The sequence below is a fragment of the Onychomys torridus genome, chromosome 18 (assembly GCF_903995425.1).
Source record: "Onychomys torridus chromosome 18, mOncTor1.1, whole genome shotgun sequence".
NCBI classification, from domain to species: domain Eukaryota; kingdom Metazoa; phylum Chordata; class Mammalia; order Rodentia; family Cricetidae; genus Onychomys; species Onychomys torridus.
In genome coordinates this window covers 9137927-9151433 of record NC_050460.1, presented here as the reverse complement: position 1 = coordinate 9151433, position 13507 = coordinate 9137927, and the positions used below count along the sequence as shown (strand labels likewise).

The following is a 13507-nucleotide window of genomic DNA, read 5'->3' as shown; positions in this document are numbered from 1 at the left end:
CCTGGAGACCACTGGCCATCCAGTCCATCCAGATGGCAAACACTGGGTTCTGTGAGAGAGACTGTCTCAAAATAAAATGGGGACAATTAAGTTGCCTGATGCCAACCTCTGACCTTTACACAGACGCACACACACACACACACACACACACACACACACACACACACACACGTGCATGCAGACCCACGTGCATAGTGCACACAGACACACACACACAAATTCAATCCCGCCATATATCCCGTCCCTACCCCAGCTAGCTGGGTGGTGGCTTTAACTTTGGACCTTGGCTTCCCTATCCACTAAGTGGAAGCTTTCATGACCTCCATGGCCTTAAGAGGAGTTGCTCACTGTTGGGATTGCCAAGGGGACACTTATAGATCATGGGGTAGGAGGGAGCCACAATTATAAGTCAAAATTGTCGGGAGTTTATTTTAGCCCTCATTGTTAATCAAGACTTTTAAAAATAGTTTTTAATTATAGTTTTGAAACTTTGTGTTATTTGTTACAAGTTTTCAGAAGCACGAAAATAACACCCTTCCTCTCTCTCTCTCTCTCTCTCTCTCTCTCTCTCTCTCTCCCCCCCCCCCCAATTTCTGGGCCAACTCTGTGCTTTCCTGGTTTATAAACACAGGTTTTATTTCTCTGTGCCCGTCAGAGTAAACCAAGCCAACTCAACACTTCCTGTCTCTGTCCTCATCACAGGTATAGGCATTGACCCATCTGCTCCCAAAATAAGCTTCTTACTTCAGTTCCTTGGAGTCTGGCTAAGCAACCAGACTGCTAATACCTAGACAGTGATCACTTTGGCTCCTGAAGGCCCATCTCTGACATCCTTGCTCAACTCATCAGCCTCTTCATGTTCTGGTCAGATGCTCTTTACTTGGGGGCACACACAGTCAAGTTTGAGCTGAGACCTCAGAGCATTTCAGTTCCTAACCAGAGTCCCCATAGCCAGCATGAGAACAGCACACACCAATTTCCTATGGAGACCTTGGTTCTCTAAATGTCTACTTTTGAAGGAAGAAGATTGAGTTTCATCTGTATTGAGTAAGAAGAGCGTAAGCTTAAAAGTATTTTATGTTTCCATCACAATTTATTCTGTTTAGCATAAATCACCAGAGCCAACCATAACTTCCCACTAGCTGGAGCTTTCTCAGTCAGTCACATTACATGCATGTCAGAGACACCTTCCTACAAGTCCCTCAAGGTCCGTAGTTTAGAAACGCTGGGGCTTCCTTCCCTTCACCCACTCAACACCTCCGGAAATATATGCTAATTGGAACAAAAACGACCTGCTTGCCCAACAGGGTTAGACCCCTCTTAACACAAGATTAATGAGAGCGAAGTTTAAGGAAAAAATAACATTTCTTCAGCAGCCCAAGAGGAGACGCCAAGTAAAAGCCAGCAATCCCGATTAGTCCTTTCAAAAGCTCCTCTTTCCTGATCTCATACATTCAGGCTGGCGTCAGCCACCCCTGCCAACCTCTGGCTCAGCCTTCTTCCCTGTGCAGAAATGCCGTCATGGTCCATTTGGACTGTTGTCAACTTGACAACAATGTACAATCACCTTCCAAGAGTCTCAGTGAGGGATTACTGGATGAGGTCAGTCTCTGGGCATACCTGTGAGGGACTTCCTTTAACTGGGAACATTGAGCTGGGGTGACCCATACTGAATGTGGGTATCACCGTTCCCTTTATGGGTCCTGAATTACGTAAGCATTGGGAAGGGGAGCCGAGCAGTGGGCACGCATACATCCATGTTCTTTCTGCCCTCATCAGGCTGCCTTGACTTTGCTGAAATGACAGACTGTAGCCTGGAGTTGTAAGATTAACAAACCCTTTCTCCCCGAGGTTGATTTCCTGTGGGGTGTTTTACCACAACAGCGTAGCGGGATAGGACCCACACCACAATTTAGTTAATTTCTGAACCAGCACAGTCGGAGACGAGCGACAATAATGAAGGCCAGCACCAGCGACGGCACTAAAGTCAGTCTAACGCCGCTCAGGAGTGTGCGCTTTCGACCTTAGGAATTGTCCCTAGACTTTCCACTTAATTCTCTCAAGTCTTTACCGCGGAGAGAGTGGCCCTGTGGAAAGTAAACACTTTTCATTATTGGGACTCAAGTGCTTTCGTCCTTTTGATTTGTTTTTCTTTTTGCTTCTATTTCATCTTTTTTGTGTTCCATGCTATCAAGAAACAGCAGACAGTGGGAGTTCATTTATTACAGTTTAAAAACCGTCTCCAGTGATGACAAACTCTTAGATTCTTTTGTTTAGAGTAATATTTTGGTCAAATGCCTAAAACAGTTCTCTTTGTTTGGGTGTTTTCTTCCCTCTGAAAGCCAGAATAGGCTAACACTGTAGCAGATTGCAGGCACACAGGCACCAAGTGCCGGGTACTTCAGCTGGAAGACGCTGAGCGTTGGGATGCCACGAAGGAGAAAGTACCTGCTAGCAACCCACCGAGCTCCAGCCCTCCCCAGGGAGCACAAGGGCCAGCCTTACCCGACTCTTGCTGTCCGTATAAAATCGTTTGTTTCGGTGACCACGGTGCTTAGGGACCTAAGGCAGGCGGGATGACAGTGCCAGAGAGGCAGATGGAGTAAACAAGACACCTAGACAATGCTGGCTCAGCTGGGCTTGCAGCCACCCAGTTATGTGATGAACTGTATGAGAGCAGACTGCAGTCAGACGTTAACATGCACACCCGCAAACAGCCATCTCAGACCTCTAATCTCACTTTATGACCAAGCTATAATTACATTACAGCGATTACTTGGATATTACATTTTTATTACAGTTATGTCATGACGTCTACTAGGAAAAATATATGCCTACTTTAACCAATAAAATTCTTAATGACTCAGTTAAGCTGTGTCTACATGAAACCCATGACTTAAGCATTGGGGTCAAAATAATTTTTAGGGCCTGGGGGAAGTAGAGAGTTAATCCCCATCTACCTGACTGCCTCAGCCTCCAGAGAAAAATGTCTGTTGTGTGATATAATTCTAGAAATTAAAAAGTTCCAGGCTAGGTGATACAGGGAGTTGTAAGTGTTATGTTTAAAGGCTGAATGTATAAGCCATCTTCAGTTAGCCAATTCCAGCTGGTAAGAAAAAAGTGGACCTAGAGTGGGGGGCAGTGCTGGAGAGATAGCAGAACAATTAGGAACATTTGCTTGCTCTTCCCAAGGACCCGACTTCTTCCCAGCACAGATGTCAGGTGTCTCACAACCATCTGTTAACTCCAGCTCTGATGGATCTGATGCCCTCTTCTGACCTCTAGAGGCATTTCATTCATGTGCATGAGTGTACACACACACACACACACACACACACACACACACACACACACACTCATGGTAGGAGAGAGAGTGGGAGGGAGGAGGGTTCAGAATAATAAATATTTTGTTTAAGTAGAATAAGGAACAAAGGAAATACTGGCATCTCATTCTACCAATGTTTAGAGGCCAAATTATATGTCTCCAAAAGGCCAATGGGACCCAACAATGGCCCAAAGGTTGTTATAGACCAGCTAGGCTAGACATTGTTGCTTTACTGTGGTTAAAAGCCACTGACACACTAACAGGCACACTGGAGATATGCCCTAAAGTTACTTTCTGGTGCTTCTTAGACCCTCAGTCCCCACGGTTGCATCTACTACAGGCCAGACTTGCTGAGAATTCCAGGCTGTGAGACGCTACATGTTTTTTGTGCATGAATATGTGGGGAGACAGTATGGGAACCTCCCTGGTCATAACCACTCTTAGCTCTCGCCTGTGTATCCCTTCCCAAGCTGGGCAGACCCAGACCTGCATAGCATGCTAGCTGCCTTTGGAATAATTCTACACTCCAAGAGCCAGATGCTTGGAGTTTGGAGGATTTACCATCTAAGCTGATGTGAGTAAAAATAGCCATGTTTAACTACTTCTGATTTTTTTCCTACATTTATCCTCCAATTTGTGGTGCATTGATAAAACAAACATTTTCTTGTAAGAAGACGAAGTGGCTAACAGGTTTTGCTAGCAGGTCTTTGCTAACAGGTTTTCCTGAGGTAAACCAAGCCCAGAACTTGGTTTCTGCATCACTGGAAAAAGACAATCCTTCTGGCAAATACACTGTCTATGACTGTAGCATTCAGGGCCCAATCCTAAAGTCCTGCACATCTGTCAGACGTGCACACCGTTAAACATTCGTGTCTGCCTACAGAAGGGAAAAATATTACCAGGTCTGTTTTTAACATTGTTTTGGCAAGGCTGTCACTGGGGGGTGGGGGGAACACCCATAGAAATGTAATGAGAAAGCTGAATGAATCTTCGAAACATTGTGATTGTCTGACATGTGAGGCGGTGATGTCACAGGCATGGGACAGAAAAACACGGGACTCCCTCCCTTGTCAGCCCACTCTGGAGCTGTGCAGAGAGGAAGCAAGCTGTCCGGAGTTAGGTGGTGTTGAGCTGTGCCTTCCCTGCAGCTCAGAAGGTTACACGTGTCCCCGGCCTGGACATACTTCACACGCTTCTTGTCATCTCTATGAGCCTATTTATGGAGGAGCTCACTGTTGGCATGTTTGTGGTTAACTTGATCTGCCTGCTACCCTTTTTCAATTTCTCAGAGAAAAGAGCCCCCTTGTTAGCTACTAGAGAAAGACAGGGTTCCTCCAACTCACCTGGTCCCCTCAGTCCTGTAGAGAGCAAGTGGCAGGTAGTTCAAAGAAACCACCAGGCCTTTCCTCATGCCCTCTTCCTCCCCCAGCTCGACATACTCTCAGCCACCCAGTTAGAATCCTATTCATCCATGACTTACTGGAGCAGGGCTGAGTGTGAGGCCATCTGGAGCAGGCAGGTAGTGCAGACAGGAGCTGGGAGCAGACGTCATACACATCAGGGCAAACTTCAAGCATGTGCCCCACTTGTCAAGCCTTGTGTCCTGACATGGGAGCTGTGCCAGCCAAGATGAACTTGGAAGGAGGGCTGTTTTCTAATCTCTCCACCAGGGAGAAGCCTCAGAAATGTTCCTGCCCTAACCTGACATTGTTTTCTCTGTTTGTGTGGTGGGTTCTCATGGGAGACCCAAGACCGAGCCTGGAGGAAATGAGACATGCACACAAAGGGGCAGATCCTGTCTGGGCAGCAGTGGTTGTATTGAGATTATTACTTCTGTGGAGAGTATGACAGAGTAAGTTTTCCATCCTAGGCAGAATCCCAAACCTTTCAGGCCTCAGGCTCAGCCCTAGTGTAAGGAACAACCGTCGTGGAGCCTGAGGAACACTGTCTACAGACACTGCCATGGGTTTCCCCCAAGGCAAGGCCCACTTAAGTTCTGAACTGAATGGATGGAGAAGGGTGGCCCAGCTGTTCTTAACTCCTCCATAAAGTCAGCAGATCACTGAAAACTGCAGTAGAAGATGTGGTAGGCTCTCGGAGATCCACTCATGACTTTCCAAGATGGACACAGAGAGGCCTTGCCGTCAGTACCCTAGAGAAGCAGCCTTCCAATTTCTGTTCTTTCCCATCCTGGTACTCAGTCAAATATGTCCAAACTGCAGCCCAAAGGACCCATGTGTCCCAGGATAGCTGTGAATGCAGCCCAAACCATTGGTAAGTGGCAGTACCATGTCACAACGTCAAGAGGCTAGACACCCCTGCACCTTTGAGGCTCCAGATCCCTGCCTTTGAACCTGCTGGATATTTGTTAGAGACCGTTGCTAACTCACTGCTCTCCACACGGGACAGTTTGATGCTATACTTATTTCCATTCACCCATGTCTGCTGAAGGTTCTCAAAGCCACTCAGGCCCAGTCCCTGCTCCCATCCCAACCAAACCTGCTGTGATACCCACCTTTATTAGTGCTAAGAGAGTCTGTATTTCTGCATGTAGGCCCTTTCTAATCACTACAATAATACCAGGACCCTTCCTGTCACTCCTCTTTGTCCCTTCAATGACACTTTTATTTCCTGTCCCCTTTATGGGACTTGGCAGCACAAACCAGCAGCTTGAAGCCCTGTTCACCACATACTTTGGACAGTGATCAGCTAATGCCCACTGTGCCTAGAGATGGGCCCCACACTTCCTTCAGCTACCCACACCTAGCACCAGACAAGTTGGTTACGGTTACTTCCTTCTGCTCAGCAACCCCCAGGGAAGCCCCAGCCTGCCTCAAAGTTCAGTGGCCTGGAGATGACAGGAGGCATCTGAGTCCACTCATGGAGGCATCTGAGTCCACTCGTGGAGGCATCTCTGGCAAATCAACAAATCAGGAGAGAGGAGTCTCGTTCTAAACTGGCCCCTTTACAACTCTGTATGCTACTTTGGCAGATCCCATTGAGGGAAAAATTCACTTATTGTTGCAATAAATTATGTTTTTTAAAACCTCAAATAAGGATTGCTTTCCTATTAGAGATTGCCTCTCACATACTAATACTGTTATTCTGAATTCTAAGTCTACCAAAGACATTACTAGCATGCTATTTGATGTGCTATCCCATCTTCCTGCTCAAAAGCATGGCCAAAGGAAGAGCCTCCCTGGCTTCCTCATCCCGCCTGATTATATGTGTTGTTGCCATAGCCTACGGTTAAGCTGTGACTTCGCCCTTAATGATTAGTTCTAACTGATTGATGCTTACCAGACTCCTCCACCAACTCTGTGTCAATTAGCTGTTACCACTTAACGATCTTCCTCAGACTCATTCACTCTGAGAGGCTCGCTCTTTAGCAGAGATCTACTGGTCTTGGCTGTCTGGTCTGTTGAGAGTTCACGTGGCTATGTCTGGCCTAGGATGGCTGTAGCTTAGACACATGCTGTCACCCTCAGCCTGACAAGACTTCATGGGAAGAATGGGAAATGGGAGAAGGCACGCCAGGTCTCAGCTGTACGGTACAATGTCACTTCTGCCGCGCTGATACCGTCTAAACAAACCACAGTGCCTTCCAGAGTCAAGAGTTGGGAACGTTTGTGTAAATTAACCACCAGGATGCAATTAATGGGTCTTATATTGTTTTCCACAGTACCCTCATCCCACTGCTTTCCAGGTGAGGAAAACAGTGCTGTAAGAGGTCAAATCGAGGCCAAGAGCTAGTGATGAAACTGTATCAGGATTAGAATCAGGGTCTTCTGATATCAAGGTCACAGCTGCTCCCGGAGTTCTTTGGTTGGTCAGAGCTGAGGAAAACTCTTTAAGACACTGGTTCCTGCCCTTCCTAACACTGCGACCCTTTAATACAGTTTCTCACGTTGTGGTGACCCCATAAAATTATTTTCATTGCTACTTCATAACTGTAATTTTACTACTGTTATGAATCACAATGTAAATATCTGATATGCAGGATATCTGATGTGTGACCCTATGGGGTCTAGACTCACAGGTTGTTGAGAACCACTGCTTTGAGAGATGCTTTCACTCCATGGTGAAGCAGGCTCTTCCTGAAACAAGACCGGTGCTCTCAGGAACACACTCCATTGTGATGACTTGTACATACTCAGGCCAGTCAACATGCCCAGGTGGAATAGGGAAGAGCTCAGGAGCCCCCACTCCTCCCAGAGGAGCTATTGGCTGCTGAAAATTTCTGGGTGAAAAGAGTTGGTCACCTCCAACCCCTTGTTGACCACCCATGTTCTAGTGCAATGGTTCTCAACCTGTGGGTCACAACTCCTTTGGCAAACCTCTAGCTCCAAAAATATTTACATTAAGATTCATAACAGTAGCAAAATTACAGTTATGAAGTAGCAGTAAAAATCATTTTATGGTTGGGGGTGTCACCACAACATGAGGACTGTGTTAAAGGGTCACAGTGTTGGGAAGGGTGAGAACCTCTGCTGTAGGAGATGACCCTCCGCACCCATGGGCAGCAGAAATTGGAATCAGAGGCTGGCAGAGAGAGCAGGAGAGGTCATGAAGTCAGGAGAGGGTAGAGTGGATCTGGGAGGAGTTCCGGTTGGGGGGGGGGGACGGGAGTGAATGTGACCCAAAACATTCTGTGCATATATGAAATTCTCAAATATTAATAAAATAAGGTTTTGAATAGAAGAGGGGGGAGGCTCTGTGACAGGGCAGGAGTCGCCCCCAAATGATCCTAATGGGTCCCAACTTCTCGGTATCCCCATCTTCTTAACAGTGTGAAATCACACACACACACACACACACACACACACACACACACACACACACACAGAGTGACTGAGTCTACCCCTGTTCACTACACCCTCAGACCCTGTATTTCACACCCCAGCTTCACAGAAAGTCTCTCCCAGACAGCCTCATCTCAGACCTGCCTACTCCCAGGGTCCCGCTTCAGCCTCCAGACACACATCCCCATCTCAAGTCGGGACTTGAGCTTTGGATCTCTGTCTCCCTCCTCCCAGTGGCTTCTAGACATCTCCAGCTTGGGGATTTCATCCTAGCCAATTCTCACAGGACCAGGTGGGGACCTCACACCCACTCTGGCCATGCTGTAGAAGGTAAGACAACTTGCAGCCTGGAGTTTCCACAGGAACTTGACCCTAGAGTGGCTGCTTCCATAGCAGCTTGGTGGCTTCTCCATGTCTACTAAAGTGTGGCTTCCTTCTGGCCTCACAGAGGACTGTACTGGTCTCCCGGGCCTGTGAATTGACTCTGTGGGAGATGGCGCTTGCTACCACCAAGGCTGATGAACTGACTTCGGTCCCTGGAGTCCACGTGGTGGAAGGAGAGAATTAACTCCTGCAAGTCCTCTGAGCTCGCCATGCACACCATAGTGTGTGCACATATGCACAAACACAAAATAAATGAATGAATAAACCGGAGGGGAAAGGGTACAGTCTAAATATCGGAGCAAAGACTTCTGCATGCCTCCTGGCGCTTCTCCAGACATCCTTGCCCTTCTTCCTTCAAGTCTCCATCTAGGATGCTAGGGATGTAACCCACTTAGAATGCCTGCCTAGTATGCACAAAGCCTGGGTCCCAGCCCCACAACAGCATAAACTGAGCCTGTAATTCCCTAATTTAGTAAGGTCAGAAGCCAGCCTTGGCTAGAGACCCTCTCTTAAGAAAAGCCCTCTGCAAAGGTTTACTGAATCGGGGCCAGAAAAGGCCAGATGTGAGGGGAAGCAGTGACCGGTGCGGTGGTTCCAAAGTTGTCCTCACCCAGTGCCTCACCCCTAGCTGTAGCCAGGCTCCAAGCTCATCTCTAGGGTGATGGTAGACAGAGAAAAGCTGACTCAGAACTTCACCTTGCCTGCTCAATTCTTCCCAACACTAGGCTGAGGTAAGACAATTTTATCACTCAGGACTCCGTATGACTATCTTCTGCCTCTAGTAGCTGAGGTAATGTCTCCTCTTATGGGGAAAAAAGGGGGAGCATCTTCAAGACTTGTTCAAGACTGTCTAGGCAGTGGGGCTTGGCTGGTTCTGACAGAGGAGATCCCAGCTTCTCGAGCCGGGATCCCAGGTTCTCTGACAGCTGAGGGAGGTGTGAGAACCATTTGTTGGTTTGGTGTTTGCTTGGGACCTTAGAAACAAACAAGCCTGAACCTCCCCCCACCTCCATGGGCAGCAGGTTCTCGAACCCCAAGAAGAAGAGCTAGCCTGCTCTCCTGACCCTGGCCAGCTCCCCAATCAGCCTTAGCTCCATGGCAGATTGTGTGAACACAGCACCGAGCCCCACGCCAAACACCTTTTTGGGTGTTTTCCCCTCTGCATTTTGATAATCCTCAAGTGAAACATAATCGCAGAGAAATGTTCAAGGTTGGACACAGCAGGAATGAGGCGCTGGCTCAGGCCCAGGGGAACTAACAGGCCGCTGGGCTCCACGAGGCAGGAATACAGATGTTAAACAAATACAGTCCCCAGCCCGCCATAGCAACGGCTTGTTTTCTCCAGAAGGCCTGAGTTTCCTCAGGTGGTTCACCCGACTCCTAGGTTTCATCACCTGAGATGTTTTACAAGACAGAAAATGGGCTGGGAAGCCAACCCAGCAAAAACTCCAACCAGGGAAAGAATGGAAAGAGAATTAGGTCATTTATTCCCCTCTAGGGCAAAATAAAAGTAACAACAGTATTAATATGTCATAAATATATAATTATACATTATAATTAAACCCCAGCAGTTTACATTCATCATGCTCTTTTGCTTTCTCCCAAGCCAGAGGAAAATACTTTTCCACGTTGTGTTAAGGTTCAAGGAATTAAAAGTTGCTGGTACTGACCGTGGCCTGTCACTATGTTCTGATGATGGAATGGCAGAGGAAACCAGAGAATGGGCTTGAACCTTCTGGAGTGGAAAAAGAAAAGGAAAGGGTGTTTAAAATGACTTAAGCTAGTACATATAGGAAATGCATTCATATTTAAAGTTCATTCAATCTTTGCCACAGTGGACTGATGTCACTACTCCTGTTTTATAGATGGAAATGTGAGGTGCAGAGGGGGTTAAGGCCACACAGATGGAGCCAAACAGGGAGTTTCATGGGTTACAGACAGAAGTGGGATTTTAGAAGCAACTTATGCATGTTAAAAAAGTTTCCCCAGGGCATGTAGAGATAACTCCTTCAGTAAAGCGCTTGCCATGTAAGCATGAGAACTGGATTTTGATGTCCAGCACCCATACATAACAACCAGATGTGCACAGAACACCCTTGTTATCCCAGTACTGGAAAGCTGGAGACTCAAGACCCCTTGGGACTTGTCAGTAGACGACCTCACCTATCTGACAGGATCTAGGCCAACAAGAAGCCCTGTTTCAATAAAGGTAAATGGTGTCTGGGAAGTAACACCAAGGCTGTCCCTTGACCTCAATGTACACATTCATGCACACACATAAGCATGCACCCACATAGACACACCCAGGCACAGACACAGGCACACATAAACACACAGTAACATCTGTCTACTTGCAATGACAAGATAAGCAAATGATAGAAGATGGTGAAGTTCTAGGGGGAGAAGCTGAGAGAGTGCTCAGCGGTGACCACGTCAGAAATCGTTGCTGAAACCCCACCTGGAGCAAGCCTTCCTGCTAAAGAGCTCAGGAAAGCAGGTGCAATGGAACCCCCTGGGGAATCAGCATTTGGTCAAGGAATGATTAACGTCAAATGGCGGCATTTGCTGCTGAGCCACCTGCCATGGGTCCTAGGAAGCTCTCTGCACACTTGCTTAAGAGGTCTCTTTTCTCTGAAAGCCTGACTTGCTTTCAGATTCTAAGGCCATGAAAACTCTGACCCCAGACCTGGCTCCTGGGGCTCATAGCAATCAAGTCTCCTTTTCTGTGCATTATACATGACAGGCTATGAAATCACTTCTACTCACCAAGCGTCTCAATCTGCCAAGCCCTCAGCCACAGAACAACATGGGGGGAAAGAGACCCTTTGTGGTTTCTCAGCTGAGGAGAAGAAAGCTCAGCTTTGCAGATCAACAATTAAATGTGTAATTATCTTCTTCATTTTTTTAGCATATATGTGTGTATACATGTGTGGGTGTTCCTGTGGGTGGACACGCATATATACATACATACATGTGGAGGCTAGAAGACAACCTTTGGACGCCATTCCTCAGGCACTGCCCTTGGTGTTTGAGACACTGTCTCTTCATGCCCTAGAACTCCCTGATTTGGCTAGGCTGACTGGTCAGCAAGCCCCAAGGGTCCCACCTGTCTCCACCTCCCTAGAAATAGGAAGATAATCAGGAAGAAATAATCATGCCCACTTCTGATACTAATAGCAAAATCCCAAAAGACTCCAAAGCTAGAACAGTCAAGCTGTGTGGAGGCAGAGGAGACGGCTTAGTTCCTAAAACCAGCCAGGAAAACACAAAGTGCAAACATCTGATGAGCCTGCATGCCATGATCCTCAGACAAGGAGAAGACAAAAGAGACCACCAGACTCCAGAAGTTGGTGATTGCACAGGCTGGGTAACAGATGGTACAGAGAGAGCCTCTTCCAGGGACAGGCATGGCCAGAGGTTGGAGGCAGTACTAGTCCCTGGAGGTGGCTAAGTCAGCCCCCTGTGCCCATGCAGCCTACCCATCCCCCCAGCTGGAAATCTCATTGCAGGTTAACTAGGTCCCCCAGCAGCAACCTGCACACCCTGGCAATTGCCACAGCTAGAGTGATGCTTCAAGATACAACATCCACTGCAGGGATGTGGTGCAACCACCACCAGTACCCCACCCCCCCCCCCCCCCCCCCCCATCGCCCCCAGCAGAATCAGCACACAGAGCAGGAAACAGTGTGGAAGAGAGCGCCCCATCTCTAGCACCTGCCTTTGCATGGGAATAAAGACAGTGATTGTGATGGATGGCTGCTGTTGATTACCAATAGCACCGAAGCCAGAGTCACCCAGAAGACAAGTCTCTAGGCATGCCCATGAGAGGCTGTGTAGGTTTAGGTTAATTGGGGTGGAAAGCCTACCCTAACTGTAGGTGGCGCTAGACCAGAGGTTTAGGTCCGAGACAATAAAAGAGAGCAAGCTGAGACCAGCATTTACATCTCTCTGCTTCATTATTACAGATGAAATGTAATGGGTCACCTCAGGTTCCTGTCTCATGCCTGCCCTGCCCTTACAGGCTGTGACTCAAACGGAACCAAGATAAACCACATCTCCCTTTCTTGACTTGTGTTTATTGGCTATCTTGTCACAGTAATGAATAAAGTAATTTAATATCTGCACCCTGACATTCAGCTTGAAACAGCTCCTAGACCCAGAGCCACGAACCGTTGGACCGGAGTCTGAATCTCAAGTTCTCTGTGCTGATGTGAGGAATTCAGTCGGCTCAGTTCAGAGGATGCTCTTGTGCCCTCATATGTGGCAGAGTGGAGCCATGTGGCCTGCTCCCTCCTCCCTAAGGATTGTGGGGCACATGCTCTAATGGCATCCTCTCTAGATCCCATTCCCAGAAGCTTCCTCACTGCGTGCTGAAGTCGCCAGTGATCCTGCCCTGCCAAATGTGGTTATCCCTTCTGTTCCTCCCCTGGCTTCGCAGAAGCACTGGGCATGGCTGACCTGCCTCTTCCTTCATACTCTAGTCTCTCCACTCTGTGACATCACTCTTGACTGGCTGGTTTTCCCACATGCTCTCTCGGTCTCTTTTGATGGCTTTCCCTCCTCTGAGCAAGCATTTCATGTTGAAGTTAGTTCTAGATCATTCCTGCCAGGTCTCTCCATAGAATATCTTCAAATCCTGACACTTCTACAGTGAGTGTCATGCTGAAGAATCCAGTTCTTTCCATGACACCTTCATTTCTATATCTAATCCAAACACCACATAGCCAGAAGACACCTTCATCTTCTGCCACATAATTTTTTCCCCAAGTGCAGTAAATGAACCCAACATTCCCCCAAGGGTCAGAACTCAAGAGCCAAAAACTATCTAACAAAAACTCCAATACCAGGCACGAGAAGCCCTCTTTTGAGTTGTTGTCCAAGAGACTCTCCAGACATTACAGACTCTTGCTAATTGCCTTTAGTTGCCCCCAGAGATGGAAGGTAAGTCCTTGTTGCTCAAGACACCATGCACTTCAGATACATGGCCCAGAGGTCC

General features: G+C 47.6%; 1 protein-coding gene across 1 annotated transcript in view; it reads left to right on the top strand.

Annotated features, from left to right (window-relative positions):
* The window catches only part of Supt3h (SPT3 homolog, SAGA and STAGA complex component), a 378162-nt gene extending 374898 nt beyond the window's left edge, over positions 1–3264 (top strand). The window contains exon 13 of the mRNA XM_036167200.1: positions 632–3264. The gene's annotated coding sequence lies outside the window, so the exon portion shown is untranslated. The remainder of the gene's footprint in view (positions 1–631) is intronic.
* Positions 3265–13507: the final 10243 nt, after the last annotated feature.